A 6,549-nucleotide genomic window follows, 5' to 3' on the forward strand; every position below is an offset into this window, starting at 1 on the left:
TGGTCCTTTACACCAGCTGAGGTTTGGAGGAGACTTCCACACACGTAGAACTGGCTTTCGGGTCCGTTGAACAAAGCTTTGGCTCATTTTTCAATAGCTAGACCCACTTTTTTTGGGTGACCCAGTCTTCCAGTGCGTCGAGGTTACTCGGCACTTGGTCGGCTGGTGTTCAAATGTGGGGTATTTTAGGTCATCCGCGAACATAAAGAGTTCGCCAAATCTGAGGGCATCTGGCAGGTTGTTGATTTATATGCAGAACAAGATCGGCCCGAGCGGTGATCCCTGTGGGACCCCACTTGTCACTGGTAAAGGTTCCAATTTGATGTTGTCCACTCGGACAAATTGTTTTCGTCCGTTGAGAGAGTAATGTAAGACTTCAAGGAGACAACCTCCGATGCCAAATTGCCCTGCTTTTAATAGAAGCTTGTGGGGTACACGGTCGAAAGCTTTCGCTAAATCAGTATAGAATACGACAACTTCACTCTGCACGTTTTTGTCCAGCGCTTTGTGTATTTTCTTCAAGAATAGCAGCATGTTCGTGTACATTGATCTCTGTGGTACAAACCCGTGTTGTTTCGAGGAAGAAAACTTGGTGAAGTGCGCGGACAGTTCTTCGTAGATGCATTTCTCAAATATCTTGCTTTCAATGTTAAGCAATGACACTGGTCTGTATTTTTTGACAGATTTCCTTTCACCTTTTTAGTGGCTGGGCAAAACAGCTGCTATTTTGCAGGCTTTGGGTAGGTTCCTGGTCCGCTTGACTGCTTTGAACATAGTGTTCAGTCTTTTGCACTTTTCTGTTGCGGTCTTGCGAAAGAAGAGGGGCAGTAAGCCATCGGGACCTCTGGTTTTAGTCACATCGAGCGTTGCCAAAATTTAAAAAATATTTGTTTTACAAATGGAAAAGTTTGAGGTAGTGGAATGTTGCGGATTGACACCTTTAAAACAGAAATTTTTTCTAGATGAGAAGTCTCAGTGGAAGTATTGGTTTAGCATGTTTGCTTCTTTGATGTCGTTTGAGCTACATCTTTACATTTAGAATGGTTGCAGATTTGGAAAAGCGCTTAACGTGTTTGAAGAGGAGATGTGTATCACGTGTGGCGAGAATTTTTTCTTGATAGGCAACACGATCGTTTTCACATAGTTGAGTGACCAAGTTTTCAAATTTCCTGACCTTCAATTTTCTGTAATTGGTGAGCTTCCTGTTCAGAGGTTCCCGCTAAGTTTTCAGCTTCTTCATTAAGTTCGACGTGGATGGCGTTTTTCAAGGAGGTAATTTTTGTCGATGTTTAGTCCGTTGCGGGATGTGCTTTTGTCTAAAAATATCGAAGTAGTCATGAAACTCAAGACAAGTGTTGTTTATGTTCGTATGACAAACAGGTTTAAATTTGTTGATTGACATGTCGATTAGCAATTCTTCGTAGTTGCCACTTCCAAAGCTTTGGAAATTTTCGATGGCCGCCTTTGAAACTTTATTTCCGATCTCCAGCGTGACTTTTATGGGTTTGCGATCGGTGCAGTTGTATATTCTAGAGAAATTTAGGTCTTCACATGCGTAGACGCTGTAATTTTTGAAGAAAACAACATCAAGGATGTTGGTGGCACTTGTCGGAAAATTGACTGCCTGCTGATACAAGTTGGTCTCAACTAAGTCCAAAAATATCTGTTCTTCGTCATCATCACTGTTTAAAATTGTCCAGTTTGTTGTTGGGAAGTTCAAATCCCCACAGATTACAGTGGGTGTATTGCCTGCAAACGTACCGTTGAGTCCAGTGTATTTTTTGTTTGAGTATCTGAAGCTAGTATATTTTGGAGGGTTCTGGAAGCACGTGATTTGAACAGGTTCACATTTTAGAAAAAATAGACACGCAATTCAGCACTCAGGCAGCTCTTCTTTGATTTCATTGGACTCTATGTAGTTTTACACAGCAACAAATACGCCACCATGAGCGCTCTTGTTTGAGGACACCGTCTTGTCCGATCCATAAACAGTATAATTGTCAAGAAGTAGTTCGCTTGTGTCAGTTTTATCGCTTAACCAGGTTTCGTTGACACAAGTAACATTATATTCATTTGACAAGACGGCATTTTCAAATTTGAACCTTCGCTCAAAAGTGATTAAGCTTCTGGCGTTTAAAAGTAGAATGTTGAGGGACTCTAGTCATGCATCAGGTTCGCCTTCCGTTTTTTCTTCTAACAGAATCTCCTGATTTCCTTTGAATAATTTGAAGTTTCGAAATTTGAGGAAGGATTTTTCTACATTTTTTTCGAGAAGCTCTCGTCTCTTCTTCAAGCAAAAGTTCATTTTTCTTGATTCGTCAGCAGTCGAGGCGGGCATCAAGAAAACATTTTTGTCAGATTACTCTGATGATTTCTCCCTGCTTTTGGCAAAGACTAAATTTTTGTCGTATTCGTTGGACAGTGTCACTAGCATTGTACGCGGCTTGGTTCTTTATCTGTTGAATTTTCCAAGTCTACGCATTTCAGTAATTTGAGGTTATACCCCGAGAAAGTTCATAATCTTCTTTAATTCTTTTGTCGTTGGGACTAGATTTTTATCTTTGGTTTTTTCAACGTCTTCTGCAATTCCGCTAATGCGGAAACTTTTGAGAATGTCGTGATCCTTGGCCGCCGCGGCAGAATTTTTGTCAATCTGTGTTGCCAGAGGTGACGCATTTTGTACAGATTTTACGGCTGACGCATAAGAGTCAAAGACTTTTCGTACCTTTTGTTCAGGGCTTCCTCTAAATTCCTTTCCACCATGTTGTTTATTCGAGTTTCCATGCTTTTCAATTTCCCGTTGATATCCACTTTGGATGACTGTTTATCAACAAGAGCGCGTCCTTTGATGAACTTCTCTAGATCGTTGCTTCCAAGGCATGTGTTGCTTATGAGCACTCCATTTGCTCCAAATTCTTTGATCTTGTTTATTGCAACAATTGACAGTCCAGCGTAGGTGTCAAGATGCAAAACACAATTGCGCGCAACACAAGCGTAGACAGGTTCTTTAGCTCCCACGGGCCACGGGTTTCTTGCAAGTTTTACAGGTTTTATCCATATTGACTCCCCTATCCTTCAAGCCCTTCAAAGTCAGAATAGGCAAATTCAGAATAAATAAATGTTCAGTCCTTGCTTGTCCCTCAAGCCCAGGAACTCAATCTAGGGAAATCAGAACAAGCAATAACCAAACAGATGCGGAAACAAATCAGAGTTAGGAGGGCTTTTCTTGATTTTTCAATTGTTCTGTTTCTCTTTTTTTCTTTTAAGGTCGTCGACTTTTCTTGATGATGCGTCATAGGTCGCAGGCGTATTTTCTTACGCGGGTGAGAGTCTTGATTTCTAGGAATGGGTGTTGTAGAGCCTGATAGCGCCGGACAATGTTTTTGTCCTTTGATTTGCGCTTGGATAAAAGGTCTTTGACAACGTTGAGGGTAGGGATACCAGTACTTTTGAGCTGTTGGTTAATATTGTCCGTGCCTTTGCGCTGGCAGTAGACAATACCCACCGTTTTTTCGAGGGACTACAACTGCTTGATCAGTTCTTCAGTTGTCAAGGGGACTCTCTTGCTTTGTGGGACTTAGGACTAGTGATCGTGTTGTTCACAACGTCGTGCCAGATAGGGATGTAGGTTGAGTCCAGAGACCGCAATCACACTTCCTGATAGTCGTAGTTTGATCTTTGGATAGTTGTCCAGAGCACCTTTCAGTGAGCTTGCAGCAAGTACACATATATATCATTGGGGACCACCACAACTGCCCCAAAAATTCATATATAACCTGAAACTATTTAATATGTTGTTTTGACTTTTGAAATTTTGAGGGACTATCTTCCAACAGTAGCGTCATTTTTCGCTTTTCTTCATATATTTTCCCGAAAATATTTTCCCGAACATATTTTCGTTAAAAGTTTCCCGAACAATCCAACTCACATGTCAGACTATTACTTAAGTGTTAGTTCCCACCCCAGTATTCATTGCGCGTGTATAACTTCGATTTTCGTTGCCTTATGTGCAATGCATCCACGGTAATCAATTTTTCAGTGTCGCTTCACTGGTCAAGGATTCGCCAATCAAAAGCCTTTGACGAACCGCAGCAGTCGCTAACGTGGTGCCCAATTGCAGCTTGAAAATTCGCATATTATAAGCCATGTGCAGTGCAATTTATTGTTCTGCATTTTGAGAAACCCTTCGTGGCAGCGTAGATTCTTCTTGTATTGTTCAAGAAGATGATGTTACATTTAAAGAAACTATTTGGTGTATTTGACAGTTAAAAGGATCTGCTCCAGAAGTCAGACTGACACATTTTCAGGCAAAGTCTGTGAAATCTCAAGATTCGTTTGGATTTTGGTTTTTTTGAAGTCCACGTCCTAGATTATGACATAATATATCCAGTTTAAATTAATGCTTCCTTGCATAATTATGGCAAAAATATCATTGAAATCTTGGTACAGTGATAGTGGTAGGAGGCCAGGTTTTAACAGAGCAATTTGTAACTTCGAATTCTGACTTCCAGGAATCCATCTATTGCATATGTTTGGGCGTTTTAGAGTCTCTTGAGGTCAGAATTGTTGGGTTTCTATAGTAAACAACCATATCTAATAATTTCATTTCTCTTACTTATAAAGTGGTGTTCCATAATATTCGCCTGAAGAGGGTTTTCAGTGGCCTTATAACCTTTTTTTAATGTTTTGTCCAACTAAGATCCGGTACGCTCAAGGCCAAATCATGCAACTTATCTGTCAATTCAAAACTGTATATTCCGAAATGGATAATTTGCGAGCTTTTCAGGGAAAGCAATTTGCTTTTAAGGAGATTTAAACGCATGTAATTATTTTCGAACCACTGGCAATCTCCTTTGAAGTCAATTGCGATGGTCACAAAATTTGTTCCAATAAATTTGAATTAGTTGGCGTATAAAATGTTAGTTGATATGACACAGTCAGTCGTGTCATTGATCTGTTCTAGGAGAAGAAGTGCGCCCATTAATGATCCTTGTGGCAATCCACTGTCGTGAAAGTGAGTGCGTAGAAGATTGAGGCGCGCTTTCTGTACTGCAAACCTGTAATTTTTCTCCAGAAGCTTCTCATGGTTCAACTTTTTGAAAGTCAAAGTATATGCTATATAAGTAAGTTTTGTCCTGACAAAGGTAAGTACGATAAAATTCGTGTAGGTTTTGAATGAGTTTGCTGACTGTGGAAATTTTTCGGCCAGTGCGGTGTTTAATTGGGGACAGTTGAGGAAATAGGATCACATAAAAATTTAAAAAGATCATATTTTTTACTACTTTTGAGACTCCATTAAAAGGACTGATTGAATAATAGTTTGGTGTTTGCTGGCTGTCCTACTTTTTAAAATTGGAAATGTTTCGGTAATTTTCCACAAAGTAGAGAAGACACATTTTGTGTTCTATTTTGTTGAAAGGAGTGTACAACTATCGTAGCTCGGAGGAAGCTACTGTTACAAAGACGATATTGTTGATTCTCTACGGTTTATCGGACTTTCTTGTGTCCAGATTTTGCACAACGCGTTCTACTTTCCCTTTTAAAAAAGGAAAAATGTTAGCATAAATTTGCTTTTTGTTATGTAAGTCGCTCCATAATCAATAGTTGAGGGTACTGACTGAAAGTGACAGTTGAACAAGTCGGTTTTATTTAAGATCAGTGTGGGCTATCTCAGTGTCAAGGCGACTTTCACTCGGTATGAAATATTTCTGCAAGATATTATCTTTTTTGAAATATGTGATAAAAGTTAAAAATTTATTTAGCTTTCCGCTTTTCCGATTCCACTGCCGCAAAATGTTTTGAAGATTTGCTCTATTTAGCTTGCAGTGTTTGCAATTGTTTGAAATTTTGCGATGATGCCGATGATGATATTGGTGTGAGTTCTGTGCCATGTTTAGTTATTTTGGGAATTAAATCTTGTATAACAACATAAAACCATTGATACAATCGCTCCACAACAAAATCCACATTTCTGAAGCGCTAGAGTGTGAAGCTATGATCTTTAAGGATCTCATTCATTGCATTCTATGTGTATTTGCCCCTGCAAAAAAAGTAGCCTAAAAATGTTGTCGTTCTTGCTCTAGTATGGTTAGCGTTGTTTTAAGGCATAACTTAAGACAGTAATGGAAATGGTCTAATGAAGGGAGGGTTTTCAAGTTGTCAATTGTATTGAAAGTGAGTGCTTGAGGTTGATTTGAAAGCATAATGTCCTTGGAACATCCCAATTCAGTGTGGATTTGTCGCGTTAATATAGCAGCTCAATTAATTTCTGCTGTCACATAGAACCAAATAGCATGAGGGGCACAGTAAAACAGCTTATAATCAGTCGAAAATTGTAGAGAATTTGGCTTCAATAGGAAGTCAAGTAAACGTGAAGGAGTTTACAGGATGGAATGTACGTAGATGTATCTATTAGAAATTTGTCATGCCCTGAGACCATTGATGTTTGTGTTAGCACCTGGTTCCGTAAGGCGCAGGATGTGTTTTTGATTTCTTATTTGAATGGAATTCAAAAAATTGTTCTCCGTTGGTAGTCAATAAACTGCTTAC

Source organism: Convolutriloba macropyga, chromosome 2 (assembly GCF_964194025.1).
Source record: "Convolutriloba macropyga chromosome 2, txConMacr16.3, whole genome shotgun sequence".
NCBI classification, from domain to species: domain Eukaryota; kingdom Metazoa; phylum Xenacoelomorpha; order Acoela; family Convolutidae; genus Convolutriloba; species Convolutriloba macropyga.